General features: G+C 27.0%; 1 protein-coding gene and 1 long non-coding RNA gene across 2 annotated transcripts in view; one reads left to right on the forward strand and one right to left on the reverse strand.

Annotated features, from left to right (window-relative positions):
• LOC127279124 (cyclin-dependent kinase 5) overlaps positions 1 to 27,947 on the forward strand; it is a 119,354-nt gene that overhangs the window by 54,321 nt on the left and 37,086 nt on the right. The window lies entirely within an intron of this gene.
• LOC127279129 (uncharacterized) lies at positions 7,143 to 8,874 on the reverse strand. The gene is made up of 3 exons (XR_007842593.1): positions 8,805 to 8,874; positions 7,288 to 7,371; positions 7,143 to 7,189 (listed from the first exon to the last, which is right to left on the reverse strand). It is a non-coding gene; the product is annotated as an uncharacterized LOC127279129 (long non-coding RNA).

Here is a 27,947-nt window from a genome sequence, read left to right on the forward strand (position 1 = left end):
TATTTTCCACACGAACGGGTTTGCCGTCCGTCAACAATTTTTTCACTTATATTATAAAATTAATTAACCTACCTTTAAACAGATCTTTTAATTCTCCCAAACCCCAATTTTCTAGAGCTTGGTTAACTTTTTCATCTATTCTTGTGATCCGCACGATAAACTATTCGAAAAAGAATATCACACGCTACGCAGTGTCCGCGAACGCGCGTTTTTAACCAGAATTATTTTAACCATACTTATTTAACTAGAACTGTTTTGTCTTTTTAACTATATTTTCTTGTTAAAATAACTAGAAATTTTTTAACCAGACGCATCTAGTAACTTTAACCGGAACTTTTTTTTCAGTGTAACTCTTGATTCTCTTATATATATACTTATTTAAAAAAAAATAGTTGGATAGCCATTTTCTTGTAGGGTATTACAAACGAAAAATTATAGAAATGTATTATATTTTAAAAGAAAAAAATTCCATAAATTTTAGAAGTGATGTCGAAAATTTATGTATTATATATTTAAATTTAATTGAATAACTTTTCCCTTCTTCTTTCTTTTTGTAAGACACATTCTGCTCTTTTCACAAACCATGTAAACTATAAAACTTGCCTTATCTTCTACACATTCGCCTAACCCTTCTATATAGGCTAATATACTCTATGGAGGACACAAATGTGTCACATGTCAAAAACGTGACAAAAAACTTGTTCTTCTATTAATTAAGGAAATGTTTTTTATATTTGTTATATATTTTTTACACACGTTTTTTATATATTTTTACACATGATTTTATTGATAGACAGTGGTTTTTATTTTCCGTATGACTTCTCTTGATTTCTTTTTTGTAAGAAGTTTTGACAAACCCTTTTGAGGTTATGTAAAAAAATTTTTCAAATGTTTTTCAAAAAACCTGGTATGTACACCATAAAATAGTTTGCCAAAATGTTTCTCGTAGAAACTTATGTATTCTATTGGCTTTTTACAGATTATTTATCTTGCTTTGTTTTTTCTGATCAGGATACAGAATACTGTGTCGAAACTCGTCAAATTTTTATGTAATTAAATAAATATAAGCCAATAGGCCACAAAATTAAAAAGACATCTTCTCTCTATTAAAAATGGCTTAAAATAAAGAAGTATTTACTTCATACATTATTATATTTTTAAAATGTCGTCCGCCATATTGGATCCGCCATTTTGAATTTTGAAAATCTGACATCAAATTCGGGATCTGCAACCCCGAAAATCCCCGAGTAACAAGTTTTGTAGATATTTGTCTAGTTTTTGAATGATGTAACTGAACGATTTAATTTCAGACATTTTGGTGGCCATTTTGGAGGCGCCATTTTAAATTTAGCGAAAATAAAAATTTCTTATCACCAAATGAAAGGGCAGACATTTTGGACGCGATATTTTGCCATTCCAAATTTTTTCTGACGCGATTTCGAATCAAAAATATAGTTTTAATGGAAAAAAACCCCAAAAAATACGTCTTTTTTTTGTTTAAACAATCATAACTGTTTATCCTTAAGTGAAAAGTTAAATTTTCTTATAGATTCTGAAAGAGGACTAAAAAATACATAAGAAACACCTACTGCCAATTTTTTTAGCCCATGAATTTTGAAAATGGCGAAAGCAAATTAGGAAAAAGAAAAACGGACTTTTCGGACGAAATGGGTTAATTCGCGAAGATATTTCACGTATAGATCTTGCATTTGCGTGTTAGAATTTTTTAGATGACGTTCGAACATACTTTTAATTTCATTTTTAAATTGATAATTTTGTTCCGATTGATTATTATTAATTGTTTCAAAACGATTTTAAAATTGTTTGAGTTGCGAATGAGTGATTGGTGTTTCTTTACTTGTGGGCATTTCACCACGTTGTGTGTGAGTCGGGATTTTTTTGGTTGTTTCTGTTCTAAGTGTATTTACACCGCTTTGCGTTGTACCGTGAGTGCTTTGCGTTTCGAGGTTAACGCTTTGGGTTAGGTTGGGAAGGCCTTGCGCTTCTTCGCTGATTTCCTGATTTGTCTCGGGGTTAGGAACTGTTCAGTTTTGTTCTCGGATCTCCTGTGGTTGAGAACCACATGGTGGTGTTCGGGGTATCCTGCTTTGGGACTCGAACGCCCCTGTCTGTGATCTCGTGGTCATTTTGCTTTGTGGGTTGTGATGGCCATTTTTTTAATGTTAATGACGGTAGAAATTTAAAATAAAAAGAATTTTTGTCTTTAATTTGTTATAATTCAGATAATTAATTTTTTCGTGTCTTTTTTTTTGAAAAATTTTAATGACGGTAAAAATTTGAAATAGAAAGAATTTTTGTCTTTAATTTGTTAGAATTTAGATAATTAATTTTTATAAATTTTTATTTGTTGATAAGAAAAAAAATTGTTATGAATTTTTAATTATATAAAATTAAAATATTAATTTAAGAATCAAAATTTTGTTTGGAGTATAATTTCGTTTGAAATTGATAAGTGACTAAGAGTCAGAGTCGAGTTGTAAAAGTAAACACAGCTGTGTTTTGATTAACGCGATTGAGCCTGTAGATGACTCGTTCTATTGTGACAAAAAGAAATGTGGACACTTTAATTTATTTTTTATTAATAAAATTTTGCCGCTCATGGTTAATGTAATTTAACATGTTAATTAATTATTCGAAATTTTTATATAATAGTCGGGAGGAAAAATATTTTTACATAGCAGAAGCAAGAAAAACAAAATTATATATATTTCTTTTTTTTAGCGAAGCACAAACAAAAATTAATGCGCGAAGGAAAATAATTGTATATTTGATGCGATAATAAGCGCAAGTACAATGTATTATTTTTTACGAAGCATTTTAAAGAGCATAAATGTGAGAGATGCGAGTGTGCAATTATTTTCATAGAATAGCAGGATCATTCATATATTTTCAGAGAGAGCTTGTTGCAAGATCGATTCTTTTATTTTGTGTTAATTGCGAGAGAAAAATTTAATTTTTATTAGAAAATTACAGATTTAATTTTCAAATATTTATTGCGAAAAAACATTAAAATTAATGCGAAATTCGAAAAGGCCACGTCATGACGCCATTTTGGAAACCTGTGGAATTTTCCGGCAAGAATAGTCGCGTAAAAAGAGAAGAACAGTTTTATAGAAATTTAATTAATTTTTATAGAAAGAATGCGTTGGGTGCCATAAATGTGTCGAAAGCACAATTATGGTACGGGTTCAGTGTGAAAAAAAATTCTAACCTACGTTGGACGCCATAAATGTGACAACCCTTTCGCGAGATTTACAATTTTGATAATTTATATGGACGTGGGTAGCACATTAGAATGTGATCTTACAACAGAAGAATGGGATCTTCCTCGATGATTAAACACAATCCAAAGCGACTATGTGATTTGCCATTCAAGACCAGATAAGAACAGCCAGAAAAAGAGTGAACTTACCAGTGTCGAACGCTGCAATCCTTTGTATATCGATCCGCTATTGATTATTTTACGAAACGTGAAAGGTTAAAGATACAATTGATATACACATTCAAATCAGTAGAATTAAACAAACTATTTATTTATTATTCGCATTAGAAAGTCTCTTAACAAAAAACATGTATCGCGATCACAATATATCTCGTATATATATATATGTTTTATAATCGCACGCGCCACCTAGTTGGTAGCCCGCGTTGATTTAAATATCATGAGCAATTATTATATAACCTATCTTAGTAATAATAAAGGAGAATGAAATCGGGGAAACTTGATAATGATAAAAGTCAAATAAACGAATATAAAATAATATTTGGTTCGTCACAAAATAAATAAATTTTTAATTATTAAATTATGTAGAAAATTCACACAAAAGACATATCTCGATTATTTTCGTCAAGATATTCAGGGACGGTGTTGAACGCTACGAACGTAATTACAATGACTCTATTAATATAATTAATCGTGTTTATTGAATTCACAGCGTTCCCTTACTCTCTCAAAATGTTAGGGGGAATATAGACCTTACACTATAATAAAATTTGTTTTTATTTGATAACAACACTACTGAAATTTTAATTGGTAGTTTTCCATGTATCAAAAATAAAAAGGCATCAATGAACTTTAATATAATTTATTTAAACAATTTGTCATCTGGATTACTACTCACAGCTGGCCTTTTTCTTGACCTTTGAGGAGCTTTCCTCATTGTAGTACCGAACATTCATATAGAAAGACATTGGTATAACTCAACAAACATCTAAATTCATCTACAATTCGGTTGCTTGTAAAAATATTTTTTTTTAATTAAGGAGGTTCATCCCAAAATCGATTTTCTACAGATTTTTAAAAAATTTTTAAGATGTATTATTGACATCACTTTACATGTGTTGTTCAAATTTTATTTAATTTTACCGTATCATTTTCAAGATAAAAATTGATAAAGTTTGAAGTTTTACATGGGAACAGTGAAAAAACATGAAAAATGACCATGTTTTCATTAATTAAAAAAAAACGGTTCTACACATTTTTTTCAAAAACTAATATGTTTTAAATTATGAGTTTTAACAGTTTTTACAAAAATATGAAATTTTTTTACCGTTTGGTTGTGAAGTAAATGTTAATCAAAGTTAGCAACTTTTGAACTTATCCCATGTAAATAAAAGAAAGAAGAGGAGAAACGGCAAATTAACCTCTAAATTGGCCAGTGGAGCTCAACTTTTATGGACTATAGCTGTCGGTTTTAAACTTACGGAAAACCCCTAATAGAATGAGTACCGCTTGAAGGGATGAACCTCCTTAATGGAAGAACTATTGTCCTAGAACACAATCAGTTGGGCTTCTACTGGGAAGCATTCTCAGTCCAATCAATTTTGCAATATATACCAGAAAACTGCATGTGCTTGAAGATACGAACGTTCAAATGAACGAAATCTCCCGTACACTGTGATCGACTAAAAATCAAGTCGAAATGAAATAAATATATGTATAAACACTTTTCTTTATTAAATAATACTTATTACAACATTATTAAAAGCTAATAACACGAAAAAATTAAAAAATTGACATATCTAAACAGACATAAAGCATAACCAAGAATGTGTATAGAAATAACTTTCAATTAATTAATTAATTAATTAATTACTTAATAAGAACAGCTTTATATTAAAAAAAACAAATAAACAATTTGTTTCTTTTTAAACAATTTATATGAAAAAAATATTACAACCTTCGAAACCCCCCAAAATTTTAAACAATTAGCGATAGATGGCGGGAAAATTGAAAAAATTTACATAAATCCTAATTGTTTATACTAAAGACCAGGTTATTTTCAAAAATTTTATATGAAAAAGTTGTTTCTTATTAAACAATTGATATGAAAAAAAATATTACAACCTTCGGACCCCCCCAAAATTTTAACAATTAGCGATAGTTGGCAGGAAAATTAAATAAATTTACATAAATCCTAATTGTTTATACTAAAGACCAGGTTATTTTCAAAAATTTTATATGAAAAAGTTGTTTCTTTTTAAAAAATTTATATGGTTTACGGAAATCTTATAAGGATATTTAATATTTTGATCAACCATTTTCCTCCCTAGATGCACATACTATTTTTTCTAACACACATACCGAAAGTACATAGATGAAAAATAAAGAATGTTAATTTTTCTAAAAACGGTATTTTATTATTAAATTTTAGCGAAAAATATAACTGTTATAGTAAGTCGACTACATTGAGATTAAATTATGTTATTACTAATCAACAAAATTGACAGAATGACAAAAAACGTACAGAGACGCCAGGCAGAGAAAGTGGACACTAGTTTACGTGATTATCGATTTTTAATTTGATTCGATATATCGAAATATCAACATTAAACTTAAACTCGATATTTCGAATCGATAGATTGACAGTAAATTCAATAATATACTGTTCTTGTTCTTCTTAATGTTCTATAAACAACAGAAATAAAAATTGACGTTACGGGGAGGGAAAGTTACATTCCCTCCCTACTAGTGACGTCACAGGAAGGGAAAGTACTTTTCCTCCCTGTCAGTGACGTCAGCGGGATTGAATGTAACTTTCCCTCCCGCTCGCCAGGAAAGACATACTTTTCTCCCCCTTTACAGGTAAGAAATGGTGTACTTTCGGTGCGTGTGTTAGAAAAATAATTTTTAATACTGCAATAATAATTAAAAATAATTTTAATTAATATTTAATAAAGAAATACTTTATTTGTTTGCTCATAATTTTTATATAATTTTTATTTCTGCAATATAGACTAGAAAAAGTTTTGATAAATAATTGTTTTAAATAATTTTTCTTTTTCTAAATAATATAATTTTAGAATATTTGTTATAATTTTTCTTCTATAATTAAATTAAATAATTGCTCTTAGAAAGGTAATAAAATATTATATTATTTCTTAATAAATATTTATTTTTATTTTTAAATATTTAACAATGTAATATTAAGCTTATTACGAGTGCAGAAAAATCGGTCTATTTTGTATATAAAGAAGTTCAGAATTTCTCATTTCAGCGTGAATTATATATCTATATGCGTTGCGTTATTCTGTGTTTATGTATGCGTATTGTATTTAGGATGTGTTAGGAATAATTTTAAGCCAATCAAAGCGTATTAGTTATGTGTGTGTATTAAGAAAGACCCTCACTACCCTCGAACAGAAAAGGAGAGAAAACCTGAGAAAAGAGCCATTGGTGGTTCCAACGTTCTTCTTTTTTTCACAGCTCCTGCTTTTTCGTATAGTTTTAGCAAATTAAGAAATGTTTGTTCTTGTTTTTCGTATAAATTTAGTAAATAACAAAGTGCTAGACTGTTTACTTTCTATACTGGTTTCTCCTATAGTTTTTTCAATATTTTAAAATTGTAGATTTGAATTAAAAAATAATAATTTCAGTTTTCGTGAAATGTTTTCAGTTACAGGTATTTGTAAAACTATACCAACTTTTATTATCAAACCACAATGTTTGTAATAATAAATAAATAAAAAAATTTTAATGATTAAAATTGACCTTTTTATAATATTTTTTTTTCAAATTCTGCAATTTTTTTTTAATCTCTGTCCTTCCTCCCATGATTTTTTTTTCAAATATAATTGGTCAATTTTTTTTTATATTCTGAAATCTCCTTCGCCGTCTCCTGGATTAGCTCAAAGGTATCATTTTTTCTTTTGATTAGATTCTTCAGCTCTGAAATATAAATTTAAAAATTATTAAATGCAACATATTTATCCGTATAATACATTATTGGATTATATTCTACAAGTATCTTAAATTTTTTTAATTACCTTCATATGCCTCTATTTGCTTTCGTCGATGAGCTTTTTTATTTATTTATAGAGGTTCCACCTCTTCCTCTGATTGGTTATCATCTGAAAAAATATATAATTAAAAAAAATATGAAAATTAATAAGTATTTTATTATGTAAAGTATCTAACAAATTACGGAGCAACAATTTCATGACTTTTTTAATTAAGATTTATAATTTTTGTTATTATTTTTAATTTAAAATAAATTTTCTGAGAAATGAAAATTCGATCAAATATAACCCTCATAACAAAAGGATATCCCTAGGATATCCATATCAATGGTCGATATCCTAGAATTTTCCCCAGGATATCTTGGGATATCCCTAGGATATCCAAACCGCCGGTCTGTGGGACATCAACAGGACATCCATAGGATATCCACAGAATATCCCTAATATATCCACAAAATATCTTTTGGATATTATATCGCAGGATATCCATGGGATATCCTCAGGATGTCCGTGGGATATTCTTAGGATATTCACGGGATATTTAATATCTCAACATATATTTTTAAGGGTTAAAATTGTTAAGCTAATATAATGAATAATAATATAATAAAAACAAAAATCTTATGAGCTTCTAATTTATTTTAAATGAAGATTTGAAACGCATTTTTCAAAGTTTTTAAATAATAATCATGCACTTAATGTATAATTAATATTAATAGTTATTCGTTATTTGCGGGGAACAATTTATATTGTTTAAAGCCAATTTATTTTCTGACAATATTAAGCATATGAATAAAGGAATGAATCACGAATGAGAAAAAAATTAGTTAATAATTTTTCAAAGTAAACAACTTTCTCGAAAAACAAATCGCATTTTATTTTATTTATATAAAATTTAATTCACAGAATATTCTCACTCGTAGTCTCATAATGACTTTAAAAACAGTATCCTGAGAATATCTTCTTGACATCCAGAAGATATACTGAGAATATCCTGAAAATATCTGTGGGATATCCTGACCATATCTATGGGATATCCTGATGATATCTGTGGGATATCCTGACGATATCTATGGGATATCTGGAGGACATTTATGAAAGTCTATAGAGATCCATAGGACATCCCAAGGATATCTGCGGGATATTATCAATATATCCCAAGATATCTTGTGTTATTAGGGAAGTTTTGTCAGTTGAATGTTCGGTTATATAAGAATTCTGTAATATAGAAAATCGGATGAATAGAAATTCTGTGAAATAATAATTCGATCAAATAAAAAGTCGTTTAAAAGAAAATTCTATCTAATCTATCTAAAATCTATCGAAATAAATTATTCTAACAAATGGAAATTCTAAAAATTAAATTAAATTAAATCTGTACGCGGACAGATCGTATCTGTTTTACGCTATTGCGAGACGAAGATGACAAATAAGAATTCGACCAATGGAATAGACGCCACGGCGACAATCGACCAATGGGACAGGCGTTACTATAGATCGAGAGTTTATCGTTTAGAGATTTCTTTTATAGGATATATACTTACGAGTTTTTGAAGAACTCCCATTTAATCTTTCTGCTTTAAGCATTGATTTATATTTTTTTATTTTTTTTTTAATAATTCCACTGATTCATCATCGGAAGACGATGAATATTTATATTCTTTCGGCATCTATAATAAAAAGGAAAAATATTAAACAAATTTGAATATGATTCTTATAAGTGTAAATTTTTTTGAATTTTGGAAAAAATGTATGATTGTATATTCGATGAGCTAAATTTTTATTAAGTATTTTATAAAGAAAGAGGTTAAAATTGAAAATCCAGCATTCAAATACAACCCGTACAATATTAAAAATACATATTATACTAAAACTAGCAACTTTGTCGTCCGCAAGCGGCCGACTACGTTGCTCGTGAGCATTAACCATATCTTTATTCACTTCTTTTTTTTCAAAAAATTTAATATTAGAAATTTAAAAAAAATTTCTTCATATTAAATCTACCACCCAAGGAGCACGGAATATTGCTTGAATGTCAAGGTGATATCAAGCGGGAATATTTTTGTGACATTCAGGCGATATCATAATGTCCGCTTCATGGGGACATTCTACGGTGATATTCTTGTGAAATTCGCGTGATATTTGTATGGTACTGAGGGAATATTCCCGTGAAATTCACGCAATATTAAGAAAATATTCCTGGGATATTAAGGGAATATCCCTGTGATATTGAGACAATATTCCTGTAATTTAGAAAATTCTAAAATGTTGTTTATTTTGAATATTTAATTAAACAAATAAATCAATGAAAAAAAATTGAAATTTTGTTAGAATTTTATAAATTATCTTATTAATATCACTGGAATATTCCCTCAATATCAGAGGAATAATTCACTCAATATCACACAAATTTCACGGTAATATTCCCTCAATATCATACGAATCACACGTGAATATCACCGAGGAATGTCCCCGTGAAGACATTATGATATCGCCTGAATGTCACAGGAATATTCCCACTTGATATCAATGTTACATTCAACCAATATTCCGTGCTACTTGGGCGCTTAACTTTACTTTTCCCTTATGACAGCAACTACTAAATAATCTATGTGACGGTCTCTCACACAGAAAATGTAACGCATAACAAAACTTACATTCTACATTCATCAAACCTAAATAATTCTGTGGAACCTTACTTTCATTGAAAACTTTAAGACATTATTGCATCTCCTACACTTTTTTATTTCGGTTATCGTTTTCACATGCCAATTTCTTTTCTTGACGCACTTTCTTTTCATCTTCCGTTTCCGTAGAAAATTTGTTCTTCTTATATGACAAATTATTTTCTTGACGCACTTTCTTTTCATCTTGAGTTTCCATTGATATTTTTCTTTTCCTACATGCCAAATTTTTATCCTTGTGTATTTTCTTTTCATCTTTAGTTTCTATAGATAATTTCTTTTTTTGCATGTCAAATTTTTTTTGCGCTCTTTCTTTTGTATTTCTGTTTCTGTTTCATTACGATTACGTTTTCTCAATCTACCATTCTCTTGTCTAATTATTTTCTGTTCATATGTAACTTCGCGCGTTGCCTTCCCTTTTCTTTAATTCCTGGAATTATCTTTTTATCAATTTCTTCACTCAGAAAATACTTCATTTCTGAATATTCAAGTGGTGAAATTTTGTTCATATTATTATTAGTTGTACGAATTATTTTCTCTTCACTAGTGTCATTTAGAGAATGTTTAATTTCTAAATATTGTGTTAATAGAACTCTGTTAATATTATTGCTGGGAAAAGTATTAAAACAGAACAAGGGTTCAAAATATTATTTTTAAGTTCCTGAGCTCGATTTATGAAAAGACGGTTCCAATCATTCTCTATTATCGAATTCCTATTGTGAGACGTTCTTATTGACGGAAAATGATTTAAGCGATTATTTTCAAACATTGACTTTAAATGGTTTCTCATTCTGTTATTATCAGTTTCATAATTGACGCTGTTTGACATTACGTTAAAAAATATAGATGTTGCAAATGCTATTGCATATACTCCACACTCAACACTACCAAAAGGTTGTTGATCAACAACTACAAAAACTACTGTTGGTTTAAAAGGGAACAATCTAATTAAATATTTCATTTGATGCACATTTAAACACCCCTCATTAAGGCTATAAAAGTATAAGTACTTTGCATATTGAAAAAAGAATTGGAATCTTTTCTTAATAAATCTTCAAATTTGTACATATGCATGTCATTTAACAATTTATTTCTATTTTTAACAATTTTTAAATCTTCATCACTCAAAATAACATACTCTTTTATGTTGGCCATAGTATACTTCGTTTAATTTTATTTTTGATTCATGAAAATCTAAATATCTTTAATCCTCTCGCTCACTCTCTCCAATATAACAAATTTTGCCATTTATTAAATATAACCAATTTTGCCTTTAATTCAATATAACAAATTTTGCCTTTTATCCAATACAACTACCAATATCCAATAGAATGAGAGAACTATGAATGAGTAACTACTGATCAGCCAATAAGTGCAAAAGGACACTCTTATATGATTAATCAGTAGTTCATTACAGATACCATATATACATATATATACACTTGTATTAAAACCCCGGATTAATTACCACAAAAAAGCAACCCTTGGACAATAGAACCTTTGTTAAATAATCAATGAGAATTAACTCTGAGGACCCAAGTAATAATTTCTTTTCTCCCATTTATTACATGGAAAAATACCCTTAGATAATAGAACCTTTGTTGATAAGGATTAACTCTGAGAACTTAGGTAATAATTTTTAAATTTTTTTATTAAAATTTTCAGGGACTCTAATACAGGTATGCACATATATATATATATATATATATATATATATTTATTTTTATTTTCAAAACAAAAAGGAAAAAGATTAAGATTTTAGACGAAGATATTCTTATGCCATTTTGAATTGTCTAGATAGAGAAACGCAATGTTAAACGAAGAAGTACTTATGTTATATTCCTTGGTGTAAGAAAGAAAGGTATGCGTTACCTATTTAGTTTTAGACTTTCTTTATAGTTTTTTCACGTGATAAAGACAGAAAGAAATTATTACCTGGGTCCTCAGAGTTATTAATTAATCCTCTTTAAAAGATTGCAGGTCAAGTGAACCCTCATTTGCAAAATAAAGATATATCTTTCTCTCTCCATAACTTGTTCTTTTCTCTGTCACCGAAAACCCAGCAGGGGTCCGGACGGAATGAATTCAAAGATTATTATACTAAAATTGATTTCCAAATCAATAAAACAAATTTTGCATTTACACAAATTATTTACTTTTATTTCAAGAAAATGAAAATAAGTAAATTATAATTTTACAAAGAGTAAAATTATTATTTTTTACATAACCTCAAAAATTAACAATATTATAATTTTACTTGGTTTTCAAGTTAATTGAAAAACGGTTTAATTTGTAATATATAAAAAAAACAATTATTTGTTTAAAACATCATTCCTAACCTAAAAAAATTCTGTAAAATTATAATAAAATTTCTAAAATAATAATTTTTAAAAATAATTTAATTTATATGTTTTTGAAATTTTGCATACAATTCAGGTCTCTGATCCAGTTTATAATACAAAAAATTGGTTTTAGTCGATTTTTTGTTTAAAAAAAAATAAATTGATTAATCATTATTTTACTTTAAATAACTAATGTCATTAGATATTAAATTCATTTTCTTAAATCTGTATTAAGAGAATAATTGTATAAAAATATTGTCAAGAAAAATTATTTACAATATTTCAGAATCGAACTAATTGTAAAACAAACTTTAAAACTTTTAATTAAGTATGACAAATTTTTTAAAAAAATTGTAAAATTACATTTTTATAATTTTTCAAGTCTGACTTAAGCAATTTATTTGAACAGGGTGGCCGCAAAATTTTATTTTCAAAATTCCCTGACAAATTTTTTACTTTCCCTTACTAAAAAAATTTTGAATTATTTATTATTCTGCATTGCTGATTGAAATTTGTATAATGCTTTTTAAGTAAAAATGTTATTTATAAAGGAAAAGATAAGATAATTAAAAATTGTTTAATAACAAAATTTTATTATATTTTAAATTTTTATTATAAAAATATTAAATACTTTGAAAAATGAAAACTTTGACGGCACCGTTATTGTAAGCTATATTACAAAAACGTCTAAATAAAAAAAAATGAATTGACATTTATGTATCAAATTTTTTTTATTTTTTGTGGTTTCTTTTTAATCAACATTCTCTGAATTCTCCCTGACTTTTACCTTACTAACAAAATTCCCTAACTTTTTCCTGATTTTTAATTTTTCCTTGAATTGATGCCACCCTATTGAAATAATTGAATTTTAAAACATTTGTAATTTTGTTTTTTAAAATTAATTAAACTTCAAGTGAGTTTTAATTTTAAATTTTTGATGATTTCTATTACTAAAAAATTTATTAGAAATTGCAGAAAAAAATACAAAAATTTAAAAATTTTTTAAGTCAAAAATAATTTCAGATAATTGAATTTTCAAAGAATATGTGACGCTCCACGAGAAAAGGGACCTAACGTGCTTTTGACTTAAGGTTCGCTTTTACCGTGAAATGACACAGTGAATGAACCTTAAGTCAAAAGCACGTTTGGTTCATTTTCTCGTGGAGCGTCACATATTATAAAAATAATTAAAAAAATTGAATTTCAGGACAGTTACAATTAAAATTGTTAGATTTAAAAAAAAGAAAAAAAATTTTTATAAATATAATTAAATTTTTCAAGTTTTTAAAATGCGATTGTTAAAAATATTTGAATTTCAAAAAATTCTGTTAAACTTCAGACAATAATTATAATAAAAGAAAAATTTAATGATTTATGTTGATGAAGAATTTATTAAGAATCAAATAAAAAAATTTAATTCAAAAAATTTTAAATTGAAAAATGCTTTTAGATATCTAAATTTTCGAAAAATATAATGAAAATCATTTAAAAAAATTTTACTTTTTGCAAATAATTAAATTTTAAGTTATTTTGAATTAAACATTTTTGGTAATTTTATTTGATAATTTTTTAAAATTATAAACAAATATTAAATTTCATACAAAAATAAGTATTTCAATCATGCCCCTTAAGGACCTGGAAATAAGAAATGACGCTGCCTTTGAACGTAGGAATCGAGTGGTGGGGATGTTTGCTTTTTTCAAGCAAAATCCCCACCTATTGCTGCCTACGTTCGAAGTTAGCGTCGGTTTCGATTTTCCGGCACTCAATTTTCAATAGGTTTCATGATTTTTTTTCAACAACTTTTAGAAAGCCTTTTAAAACTTATTAATTTTTAAAATTTAAATGTTTTATTTTTGAAAAATAATTTGTTCATAACTTAAATAAGTTTAAAATTTGAATTTTTAAAAAATACATATCTTGTAAACGTTTTGCTAAAAAAATTTATTGAAGAAATATATATATATATATATATAATTATGAATATAATTTAAAAAAGTAATTAAAAACTTACCTTTGTTTAATTTTAAATTGTTTAAAACAATTAAATATTCCAAACCAATAAATAGAACGACTACAATTTTACACTTAACATGAAATAACACGTTTAAACATTAATTGACTGACACAGTTAAATAACACTGTTAAAAACTTTGTTTTAATAATAAATTTTTTTTTATTAAATTTTTTTTAATTTTGATTTTTTTTTATATGCGAAGAGGAACAAGGCAAAATTTATTTTAGTACAAGCTTTTCGGCTTCCAGGAGACTACTAAAATTTTCACCGAAAATATTAAAGGATAATTTTAAATTCATTACTTATATTCTAGAAGTAAAGAAAAGTAAATATTATGAAGGGTGAAATAGTATACAGTAAGAATTATTAACTATTAATCAGTCTATAATTGTGAAAAAGGACACTCTTATGTGACATATAATGAGCACTCACGCTTAGGGCTGATCAGTAGTTATTATTCTTACTGTATACAATTTGAGAAAAAAATTAATTTAAAAACGTATTTCAACCTTTCGAAATTAAGACGATTTATGGTCAATTTTTTTTCTGACAATATTGAATATTTAAAACTGTAATATACTATGGGAAATTGAAAAATAATTAATTAATTAATAATTTTTTAAGTAAAACTCGAAATTTTCAAAAAATAAAAATTTTAACTTCTGTCACAATTTCTAAAATGGTCCACAAATTTTTTTTGTAATTTAGATAATTCATAATAATTTTATATTCCAAATAATTTTAGAATTACACTCCTTAAAAACATTACAGGGTTACAACAGGCCTGAAATTTTTTTTTCAGTCATAAAAAACCTTAAAAATCTTAAAATGAAGGGAAATTTTATTAAATATCGTTCTGAAATATTAATTTCCTGAATTTGAATCAAAAAAATTTCAAGTTTCCAAGTGGACATTACAACTTTTCTGTTTTAAATTTAGTGCATAAATTTAAAATTAACATAAAGTTTTTAAATCTTAGCCTCTAATGGTAAAAAAATTTGTCTTACATAATATGGTTTTTGAATTTGAATTTTAAATTTTTTTTAAATTAATAAACAAATAAATAAATCTTAAAAATGATTCAAAAAAAATTTTTTTTATTAGTTTTAACCTAAAAACCTTGAAAATTTTTCTTAGTTAAATTCTGAAATATTTTGAGAAAGGTTTTTTTTAAAAATATTTTTATGAATTATTTTTAATAAAGAATTATATTTTATTTATCACAAATACTTGGTTTGTTATTTAGTTGTTATATGATAAAGTATTACATAAAACATATTTAGTTTTTAAATTATATTTATTATAAAACTAATTTATATATAATTGTTATTTTGTTTTAATTTTTTTTCTCTTTTATTTCTTTTTCCATATATAATAATTTAGTACTTAGTACGGAAAGGAAATTTGATTTTTTTTGTAATCTTGTTTATCATTGTAAATAAATAAATAAAAATTTTTTTAATTATGAATAATTGACCTTATACATATAAATGGGCCATTCCACGTCAAATTTACAATCAAATTTTTAATTCGGCCAAAAACATTTTTTCTTCATTCCTTATTGAAAAAAAGGATACGTATTTTTTTTTTTTTTATGGCCAAATTTTCTCACTATGAATTTTTGAAATTTTAGATTTTCAAAAGTAGACTTATTTTCAATCACGTGTATCTTTAAAACTATTAACTTTAGAAAAATTTTGCTAAGAGAAAAAAAGTTTAGTTTTTTCACGACTTTTAAATAATTTAAACAAAAATTTTGAATTTTTATAAAAAAAATATTAGTTTTTTATAAACAAATTAATGTTTTTTACATTTCGGCCCGATTTTTTTTTTTCGTATACCTACCTAGAAGTGTTAAGAAGACTTTAGAAAAGGTTTTAGAGTGGGCCTGATAAGTTTAATAAGTTTAAATAAATATTTAAACTCGGATTGCAAGCTTAATGCGCGCGCGGTGCTTTGTGAGTCTATCTAGTTTGAAAAGAAATTTTCTTTAAGAGGCATTTTATATTTTTTTAACTTGTTACATCTGTTTATTACAAAACGGATTTGTTAAAACTTTAAATATAAACATATTTAAACATTTCAATTCTTTATACGATTAATTAAATAGTTAGATTAATGAATTTTTGTTTTATTCAATTTTTACATATCACAATATTCTAAAAGAATTGTTTTTCAAATATTGTATAGAACGGTTAATCGGATAAATGATAAAATAAACGAATTTTCGATTTATAAAGTAATTATTTAAGTATTTATTTATATAAAACAGACTTATACAAAATTAAAACTCTTAAAGTCAATATAAATAAATTTTCTGTTTAAAAAAAATTAAAATGATTCATATAAACATTTTTTCAAAATCCTCAAATACGTAAAACGACAATATTTCTGAGGAATGTAAAATACGAAATTACGTCAATTTATCGTATCAAATAATTAAAAATAAATACTTAAATAATTACTTTATAAATCGAAAATTCGTTTATTTTATCATTTCTCCGATTATCCGTTCTATACTGTAGATTCCAAATGTTTTTTAAAAATACCTATTATATTTTAAAAATACCCACACAGCACCGAAAGTTTCCTAAACCTGTATTAAAGCTGTGCGTGCCAAGTTGGAAAAATTTACCGTAAAGCTTAGCACAGGTTGTGTAAATATGTAAATGTCCGCAATTGAGTAAATGTTTAGCGTAAAACTGTAATAAAGATTTAATTTTAATTTTTAAGCAAATTTTATGATAAAACTTTACAAAAGATTTATTTTAAATGTTCAGGCAACTTTTACGCTAAACCTGTACCAAATATGTAATTTAAAGATTCAGTACAGTTTTATGCTAAACCTGTACCAAATATGTAATTTAAAGATTCAGTACAGTTTTGCGCTAAACCTGTACTAAATATGTAATTTAAAGATTCAGTACAGTTTTACGCTAAACCTGTACTAAATACGTAATTTAAAGATTCAGTACAGTTTTACGCTAAACATTTACTCAATTGCGGACATTTACATATTTACACAACCTGTGCTAAGCTTTACGGTAAATTTTTCCAACTTGGCACGCACAGCTTTAATACAGGTTTAGGAAACTTTCGGTGCTGTGTGGGTAATTATAACTTTTTTTTACCTTTTGTGCTTATTATTATATGTGTTTTTGTGACAATATTTGAAAAACAATTCTTTTCGAATATTGTGATATGTAAAAATTGAATAAAACAAAAATTCATTAATCTAACTATTTAATTAATCGTATAAACAATTGAAATGTTTAAATATGTTTATATTTAAAGTTTTAACAAGTCTCTTTTTTTCATAAAGAATAAGGAAAAAATATATTTACTAGAATTTTAAACCTCGACTATAAATCTCACGTGGAATCGCCCATATATATATATATATTAATAACACTTTTTTTCTTATGCATGGTGCATTCTACGTAAAGTTTTGGTGTATTAAATTAAATTTGAAGATTAGATTTATTAAAATTTTAAAGATTAAAAAGAAAAATAAATTTAATAACAGTTAACTCAGATTATATAAATTTATTTTCCGCTTTACGTAGATTGCCCCATAAATTACATATGTTTTGAAACTTTTTAACTTTAACTATTATTATATTACAGATCTCTCAACGTTTGAAAATTAAATGTAATGAATCTTTACATCAAAAAGTAAAGAAAATAATGTCAAATATGTTACTGGAAAATGAAACCCTACAATACAAAAACAAAAATGAAAACGGAAAAGACAAAACTAAGAACGAACCAAATATATTTGAAGAAAATATAAACGATGCAAAGAAAGAAGTTAAAAAAAAATGTTAAAAATGACATATGCAAAACAGATGAAAAGACAAAAGCCAAAAATAAAAAAGATTAGGAAATTAAAAAAGTCGAAATAAAAGCCGAAAATAAAAATTATAAATACAAAACAAAAGAAATGCAAACAAAATATGAAAAAGAACATGTTGAAATTAAAAAAAATATAAAAGAAATTGATTATAAAAAAGTATATGATTTTTCAGAAGAAGGAGAAAAAAGGGAAGTAAATAATGAAAGATTAAATGAAGTCGAAAACTGTAATGAGGATAAAAAACTATATGGCACGATTAATACTAATAAACACGAATTAAGAAAATCACGTGTAGATGGTAATTGCTTATTCAGAAGTATATCATTAGCTTTATATGAAACAGAAGAAAAACATGCAAATATTAGAAAAGAAATTATAGAACACATTAAGAAAAATTTGATTGAAATGGAGGTGATTATAAATGCTTATAGAATTTCAGCTGAAACAAGACGAAACGAAAAGGCAAAAAAACCTTATAATAATGCAAATGAATATGAAATAGAAATGGGAAAAGATGCAACATATGGCACGGATATTGAAATATCTCAAATTCCAAATTTATATGGAAGACGTGTAAATGTATATGAAATTAAACAATGTACAAAAATTGACCATTTAAAATTAATTGATGGTGAAAATTTAAATCTTATGTGGACTATAAAGCCATCAAAAGAAAATTCAAATAAAAATGAAGATATAAATTTGTTATTCAGTAATGCAAGGGATGATGGACATTTTGATAATTTAAAAATAAAATTACAAAATGATGATAAAACTATTGGAAATAAAGATAATATTTCTGTACAAGTAAATGATTTTGAATCAGAATCACATGAATATGTAAATAAAAAAAAATATTTCAATCATGCTAAAGAAATGAAAAAAAAATGTATTTATAAAACAAGCATGTTACGATGTTCAATTGAGCAGCGATTGTAGTAACAGTGATATTGATATAAAAGACAACAGGTCAATTGTAAGTGTTGATAGGACTTTTGAAAATGATAAATTAAATAGGAAAGTCAAAAAAAGGAAAGAGAAATCTGCTAAAATTAATAAATTTGAAAATACTAATAAAGACAATAATAAATCCGTTTGCAATACAGTAAAAAATGAAATGCCTGATAATAATAATATTGAAATATGCAGCAATATATATAATTTTAATACTGATGAAGAAAATATTGAAAATAACAAATTGAATCAACATTTAAAGCATAAAGAAATATGTAATACTTTTAATGAAGAAAATTTCGAAAATAATTTCAATAAAAAAAAATGCGAAAATATTAAAAATATTTATAACGAAGATAGTAATCTCATTAAAACTAGAAAGTTGAAAAACAACAATATTGAACAACAATTTGCTGATATAGAATCTAGTAGTGATTGTAATAGTAGCAATAATGTGACAGATAATACTTTAAGTGAAAGCACTGATAGTGATTTTGAAAGTGACAATCCAAAAAAGAAAGTAAAAAAATAATAATAAACTTGCAAAAAATAATGAAAGTGATGATTCTAATACAAATTGCAATAAATCAAAGTATAAATATGAATATGGAAATGTACTTGTTGTTACAAAAGAAATAGCCAAAAATAACAAAATTGATTTTAGTAGCGTAAGAGATGTAATACATGAATTTTCAATAAACAAAATTAACTGCACCTGCGTTTTAAAATTTTATAGTGGTTTTAGAGCAAATGAAGGAAGTCAATTTGTTGGTTATGCTAAATGTCATCATCTTACTTGTGACATACAATTTAGATTCGACTTATTTGAAATAGATTCAAATGTTACGTCAATTACCATATATGCCACTAAAACACCGGCAAGGAATCACAATTCTTCAAAAGTAAAACCTTATTTACAAGTTCGAGGTCTAAAACGTACAGCAGTAAAAACATTACTAAAATATAGTAGAGCTCGAACACTTCAATTAGAAAATAACGCACAATGTGATAAAACGTTAGCAGATAACGGAAATGTTGGTGCAGCAATGAAATTACACGTTGTTCAAAAAATGAAATCTGAACAACGACTTGAAGAAAGATTAGAAAATAAATCGCGAGATATTAATGACATTGTTCAATATTGGATTGAACAATATAAACTAAAAAATCCGGCAATACACTTATTCCAACTTCCTTTAAAAATTTTAGTTTGGACGAAAGATCAGTTAAATGCTTTTATTGATGGAGATGGAAAAATTGTCCACTTCGATTCAACCAAAGCAATGTGTAGAAAAATAAAGCATGTCGAAAATAAACTAATAATGTATTACGTTCTCTTATGGAGAGGACGAGAATCAATTCTTCCTTTGATGGAAGCATTTTCGGATAAACATGATATTCCATCTGTTGAAATAACATTAAAATTATATAAAAATTTTGTACATAAAGTTTTAAATTATTGGCCACCTTTTAAAGCAGTTGTTTTAGATTGAAGTTGGGTATTTATGAATAGCTTTTTATTTGAATGGAACAATGGTATGACTATGCCTCAATATTTAGAAGAAACTTATAATATTATAACAAGAAAAAAATCTAAACCATCAAATCTTATTATATTATTAGCATGTAATGCTCATATCATCAGAAGATTTACAAAAACAATGGATAAAGATTTAAACTTAGATGCATCAAAAACAACGTTTTTATTACAATGTTTTGCGCAATTAATCTTGTGTAGAACTTTAGATGAATTAAATTTAACATTTGAAGAAATATTGAATGTCACCCTTGAAAAAAAATGCTCAGAAAGCTAATACTGCTATATTATATTTAAGTGGACTTAAAACTAAAAATAAAAAAGAAATACAAGAAATGATGGAAAATTCATTAGATGATGAAGAATTAGATGAATTAAATGAACATTTTTATGACTTTCATAAAAATTCAACTTCAATTTGCGAAAAAAGCCCTTTCTATGAACACTTTTGGAAAATCTTAATGTACAAAGAAAATAATTATTTTGATGACAATAAAGAAGAGATAACAAATAAATATTACGTAATTGAATTTGGTCGCTATATTGTAAAAACTTTTTTAGCATTTGCACCTTTATTTGGAGCTTTAATGTTACCATTTGTAGACAGTAACATTTCGCGTATAAGTAATGCTTACGCAGAATCGTATGTCAATACACTGGAGTCTCCCAAGAGAGGACTTCTGAAGAGAGGACTAAGTAGTGACGCGGCGCGGTAAGGAGTGAGGGGGGAAGAGATGGGCGGGATCAGAAAGAGGAACGTGAACTCAGGAGCGTTTGTTTTTAGTGTACCTTTCTCGCGTAGTGTTTTACATACGTAACAGAATGTATTCTGTTAAAAAAAACACATCTCTGTGATACGATATACGGCCCTGGAGTGTTTACAATTTTCGGCGTCAAGGACGAATTCCGTAGAGAGGTCCAAGACTCTTTCTGTCCTCTCTTCGGAGACTCTAGTGTACTTATAAACTCACAATTTTACCATTACCAGATGACAATTCTATTGGGGAAATTGTAAGAGCAGTAGTAAAAAATAATAATGAATTGATAGTTGAACAAAGATTAAACATACAATGTAAAAACTCATTAGCAATACAAAAAAGACCTCTTTACCCAGAAGCAGCTTCTAATCAATTTGAAATTGAAAAATGGGGTAGAAGTAGAAGAGAAATTGACAAAAGAACTGAAAAAAAACAAAAATATACTTCGTTTCGAGGAAGGGTACTTGTAAATATTGGTAAAAAAATAATTCAAAAAAGAAATTCTAAAATAATAAATAAAAGTTTTTGACTCAAGTAACTGTGCAATATATATAATGTATTACATATACTGTATAGCACAAAACATACCATTTGACAAAAAATTTAATCCAGAGACATTTAGAAAACAATTTGCAGAAACTTTAATAATAAAGTCAAATGACATATCAGAACGGTGTCTGTACTGCTTTGGTAAAAATAATTCAAAGACTATGGTTAAAACGTGTATTATTTGCACTAGATGGATTCATATAAAATGCTACACAAAAGGAAATAAAAATACAAAAGATGAAGAAGATAACAGTTTGCCAACATTTAAAAGAAAAATAAAAAATATTAATGTTACTAAGGATGAAAAAGAAAACAAACTTTCATCAACTAGTAATCAACCATTCAAATGTAAGCTATGTCTTAGAATTGGTACAGTAAAAAAAATAAAAGTTAACAATTAATATGTTTCGACAATCATATTACAAAAATAAGAATCATTCAAAACTTAATATTAAAAATGTAAATACAATTTATTTTGTATGAATAAAAATTAATTATTAATTATATATAGTAAAACATAAGAAATAAATAAAAAGAAAATTCTAATTAATTTACTATTCAATTTAATTAAAACTTAATTTCCCTTATATTTAAACAAGAAAAATTAATTAAAACAAAAAAAATATTAACTACTTTAATAAAAAAAATCCAAGTTAAAAATACCGATAGAAGAAAGAAATGCATTTCAAAGTCCATTTTCCAACCTTCTTGTGGTGAAATGCGTGAGTAGGCTACGTAGCTGAAACCAATGGAAACTTGGCAATTTTTTGAACGTGATGAAAGTTACCAAAGTCAATAATCGCCTTTTGTCATAATGCACGAAAACTAATGAACCCTGGTCTAGTGGAAATTTACTGACTTTATAGTAACTGTAAATTTTAACTACAAAGTTACTTAATTTTCACAGCAGAAGGGTACGGTAGTTGATATAAACCCAGAATTCGCAAATTCGTTGCGATTTTGCTGTAATGTGGAACCGCTGTTAGTTATATAGCGCAGTAAGAGTCCAGAATAGACCAAAAACATGCACATACACGTAAGGTGAACAAAACGTATCCATTTAAAACTACATTGTGACGATACGTATACCTTCATGTTTTTGGTCCATTCTGGACTGAACCTAAAGGTGAGTCTACATTGCACACGTTCACGTACAAACGTGAGCACTGCAGACTCAACTTCAGGTTGAGCCCAGAATGGACAAAAATCATAAACGTATACGTAATGTGAACGTAAAGTATCCATTTAAAATACATCGTGACGTTACGTATACGTTCATGTTTTTAGTCTATTCTGAACAGGCAATAATTTTTTCCTCTACAATTTTTGATACAACCTGGTCTTCATAATTAGATAATTAGTTAAAATTGGATTTTTGTTGAAAATCTTTGCCTCGCAACAAATAGCGGGTGGTGGTTAATTATTTTGGGGGGGTCCGAATGTTGCAATATTTTTTTTTCTTTTTTATTAGTAAAAAAGCAATAATATTTCTTCTACAACTTTTTATTTCAACCTGGTCTTCATAAGTAGATAATTAGTTAAAATTGAATTTTTGTTGAAAATCTTTGCCTTGCAACGAATAGCGGGTGGGGGTTAATTATTTCGGGGGGGTCCGAATGTTGCAATACTTTTTTTCTATTTTATTACTAAAAAAGCAATAATTTTTTCCTCTACATTTTTTGATTTCAACCTGGTCTTCATAATTAGATAATTAGTTAAAATTGAAGTTTTGATGAAAATCTTTGCCTCGCAACGAATACCGGGTGGGGGTTATTTATTTTGAGGGGGGTCCGAATGTTGTAATATTTTTTTTCTATATTATTACTAAAAAAGCAGTAATTTTTTCCTCTACATTTTTTGATTTCAACCTGGTCTTTATAATTAGGTAGGTCGGTAAACCTGGAAGTACCACATTCATAAAAAAAGTTTTTACATATGCCAACATTTAGGGCTCAATTAGGGCTAATTTAGTACCACATGCAAAAATTTAGGGCCCTTTACCTATTTGAAATAACCCTTGGTACTGCTGGCTTGACGTCAAGCTGGAAGTACCACACTATAGAACCTAAATATTTTTCAAAATTTCTTCCATAGGAATTTAGGGCTCTCAACTGGGACTATTTAAAATTTTTAAAAACCACCCCTATGTACAAAAAAACATCCCCAATTATTTAAACTCAATTTAAGCAAACAATAATCATATAGGAATTAAGAGCTAAATTAGGGTTCTTCAATAGCACTAAATTCACTTTTTAAAAGTGCATCCCAACCACCCCAGCCAAGTAACTGATAGATAGTCGACCACAAAAACTACCCTCAACTAGTTAAAACTCAATATTTTCAAAAACAAACACATACGCATTTAAGGCTAATTTAGGGCTCTAAAATATAATTAGATTGGTTATTCAAAAATGATACACCAACTTTAAAAACTACCCCAGAGTGGTTCAAACTTAATTTTTTCAAAAAAAAATATATAGGAATTTAGGGCTAATTTAGGGCTCTTAAATGGAACTACATTGGGTGTTGAAAAGTGACGCATAAACATTAAAAACTATCCCAGATTAGTTCAAACTTAATTTTTTCAAAAAAAAATATTTAGGGCTAATTTAGGGTTCTTAAATGGAACTACATTGGGTGTTCAAAAGTGTCGCATAAACTTTAAAAACTACCCCAGAGTGGCTCAAACTTAATTTTTTCAAAAAAAAAATTTAGGAATTTAGGGCTTATTTAGGGCTCTTAAATGGAACTACATTGTGTCACGTCCCGAGCTAAGGTAGAGTTTATTTATTATTTATAATAATAAAAGGGAGATAAGTTGCTGATTAATCAGGTTGGTAAAGCCTGATATTTATTTTTAATGTAGGATCGTGTCACTTTGTCAAAACTAAGGGTTTTGTGTCAAGCGATTAAAGAAAAATATTCCTTTTTATGATTTGCAATTTATTAATAACAATATATAATTACAATAGTACTTACAATTGATTCGTTGAAACTTAGTAATGTAACAAGCGGCAATCAGGATTACAAATATGTGTTTCTGGATGCGTTGTTATAGAAATCATAAATTGTTACACTTACACAATTTAGATTTTATACGACAATTAAGAATTATTTAACTCGAACAAAAGATTTATATTGTATAAAATAAAGAGAAACTTGTTTCTCTTGTACAAAACTTTTGTAAAACTCACTAAACTCGCGGGTTTAAATAACGAAGTTTAAACAATTACAAAACTGAAGGGCCGATTCTCAGACACTGTTCGGGCAGAAGCTCGTCCGATTAACTGACATTTTGCAATAGAAAAACTGGGGTTTATATACTACATGATCTTTGTTCATTGGGGTAGAATTGTCACGTATAATTTGCAGACAGCGCAATTATCACGTACAATTTTCATTTAGCGCAAAAGTCACGTACATTATTTATTAATAGAATTATAATAATATCTTAATTAATTTATTAAAATTTTAGTTTATTGATTATTAATTAGTTGATTGCAGTCATTTAGGATGTATAGTGATCGACAATTGGTATTATGAAAAATAATATTAATATCGAGTAATGATCAATAATCTTATTGAATTCTTTAATTTACTATATATATATATATATATAACACATCTGCTTTATGCGAGTCTTCCGCATTCAGAGGTGTTATATTACATCTATCTTTCACTATTAACATCGTGAATGACTCATATGTATGTAATGACCTTTATTTAAAAGAGATAATTTAATTTGTTCATGATCCATCTTTTAAGAATTTTTTGGTACCGGGATGTAACACATTGGGTGTTCAAAAGTGACGCTTAAACTTTAAAAACTACCCCAGAGTAGTTCAAATTTAATTTATTGAAAACAAAAATACTTAGGAATTTAGGGTTAATTAAGGGCTCTCAACTGAGACTATTTAAAAATTTTAAACACCACCCTAAGTACAAAAAAACATCCCCAATTATTTAAACTCGATTTAATCAAACAATAATCATATAGAAATTAAGAGCTAAATTATTTAATTTGAAAAAAATAAGTTTGAACTACTCTGAGCTAGTTTTTAAAGTTGGTGTATCATTTTTGAACACCCAATGTAGTTCCATTTAAGACCCCTAAATTAGCTCTAAATTCCTAAGTATTTATTTTTTCTAAAAATTAAGTTTGAACTACTCTGGGGTAGTTTTTAAAGTTTATGCGTCACTTTTGAACACCCAATGTAGTTCGATTTAAGAGCACTAAATTAGCCCTAAATTCCTAAATTTCTTTTTTGAAAAAATTAAGTTTGAACTACTCTGGGATAATTTTTAAAGTTTATGCGTCACTTTTCAACACTCAATGTAGTTCCATTTAAGAGCACTAAATTAGCCCTAAATTCCTAAATATTTTTTTTTTGAAAAAATTAAGTTTGAACCACTCTGGGGAAGTTTTTAAAATTTATGCGTCATTTCTGAACACCCAATGTAGTTCGATTTAAGAGCCCTAAATTAGCCCTAAACTCCTAAGTATTTCTTTTTTGAAAAAATTAAGTTTGAACTACTCTGGGATAGTTTTTAAAGTTTATGCGTCACTTTTGAACACCCAATGTAGTTCCATTTAAGAGCACTAAATTAGCCCTAAATTCCTAAATATTTTTTTTTTGAAAAAATTAACTTTGAACCACTCTGGGGTAGTTTTTAAAGTTGGTGTATCATTTTTGAATAACCAATATAATTTTATTTTAGAGCCCTAAATTAGCCTTAAATACGTATGTGTTTGTTTTTGAAAATATTGAGTTTTAACTAGTTGAGGGTAGTTTTTGTGGTCGACTATCTATCAGTTACTTGGCTGGGGTGGTTGGGATGCACTTTTAAAAAGTGAATTTAGTGCTATTGAAGAACCCTAATTTAGCTCTTAATTTCTACATGATTATTGTTTGCTTAAATTGAGTTTAAATAATTGGGGATGTTTTTTTGTACTTAGGGGTGGTTTTTAAAAATTTTAAATATTCAAAGTTGAGAGCCCTAAATGAGCCCTAAATTCCTATGGAAGAAATTTTGAAAAATATTTAGGTTCTATAGTGTGGTACTTCCAGCTTGACGTCAAGCCAGCAGTACCAAGGGTTATTTCAAATAGGTAAAGTGCCCTAAATTTTTGCATGTGGTACTAAATTAGCCCTAATTGAGCCCTAAATGTTGGCATATGTAAAAACTTTTTTTATGAATGTGGTACTTCCAGGTTTACCGACCTTAATTAGTTAATTAGTTGATATTGAATTTTTGTTGAAAATCTTGATTATGTTTTATGTCTATTTAGATATGTTAATTTTTTTATTTTTCACTGTTGTCATATTTTAATAATGTTGTAATAGATATTATTTAGTAAATAAAAATGTTTAATTATTCAGTTCATTTTAGCTGTCTTTTAGATCGATCACATTATTCGGAAGATTTCGTTCATTTGAACGTTCGTATCTTCAAGCACATAAAACTGCATACTATATGGAAATCTATTTTAAAACCCATATAAAATCCCAGGTTGATTATACGAATTCCTATGGAAATCCATAAATAACCGTATGTAAAATTGGGACACGATTTTGAGTATGAAATCATGTGTGAATTTTCATTTGTGTTTCTACATAGGAATTCATGTGGATTCTTTTTTAATTTCTTACATTTTTTTATCAATTTCCCATGTCAGTATGATCCTGCATAAGTTTCTACATGGATTTCCATATAGATTCCTATATGGTAAATTATTACATGAGATCCTATGTAGGAATCCATATGAGAACATATGTAGGATTTTAAGTAATAACATATATAGGAACCTACATGGATTCGTTCATGTATGTAAGGATCCATATGAAAGTCCATGTAGAATCTTATGTAGGTTCCTATATATGTTCTCATATGGATCTCCTAGGATCTCATGTAATAATTTACCATATAGGAATACATATGGGATGTCATATGTGGAAATCACTGTTTTAGTTGTCCACATAAGATATCAA

This window comes from Leptopilina boulardi, unplaced genomic scaffold (genome assembly GCF_019393585.1).
Source record: "Leptopilina boulardi isolate dan_hultmark-lab unplaced genomic scaffold, ZJU_Lbou_2.1 LbouV2_214, whole genome shotgun sequence".
In the NCBI taxonomy this organism is placed as follows: domain Eukaryota; kingdom Metazoa; phylum Arthropoda; class Insecta; order Hymenoptera; family Figitidae; genus Leptopilina; species Leptopilina boulardi.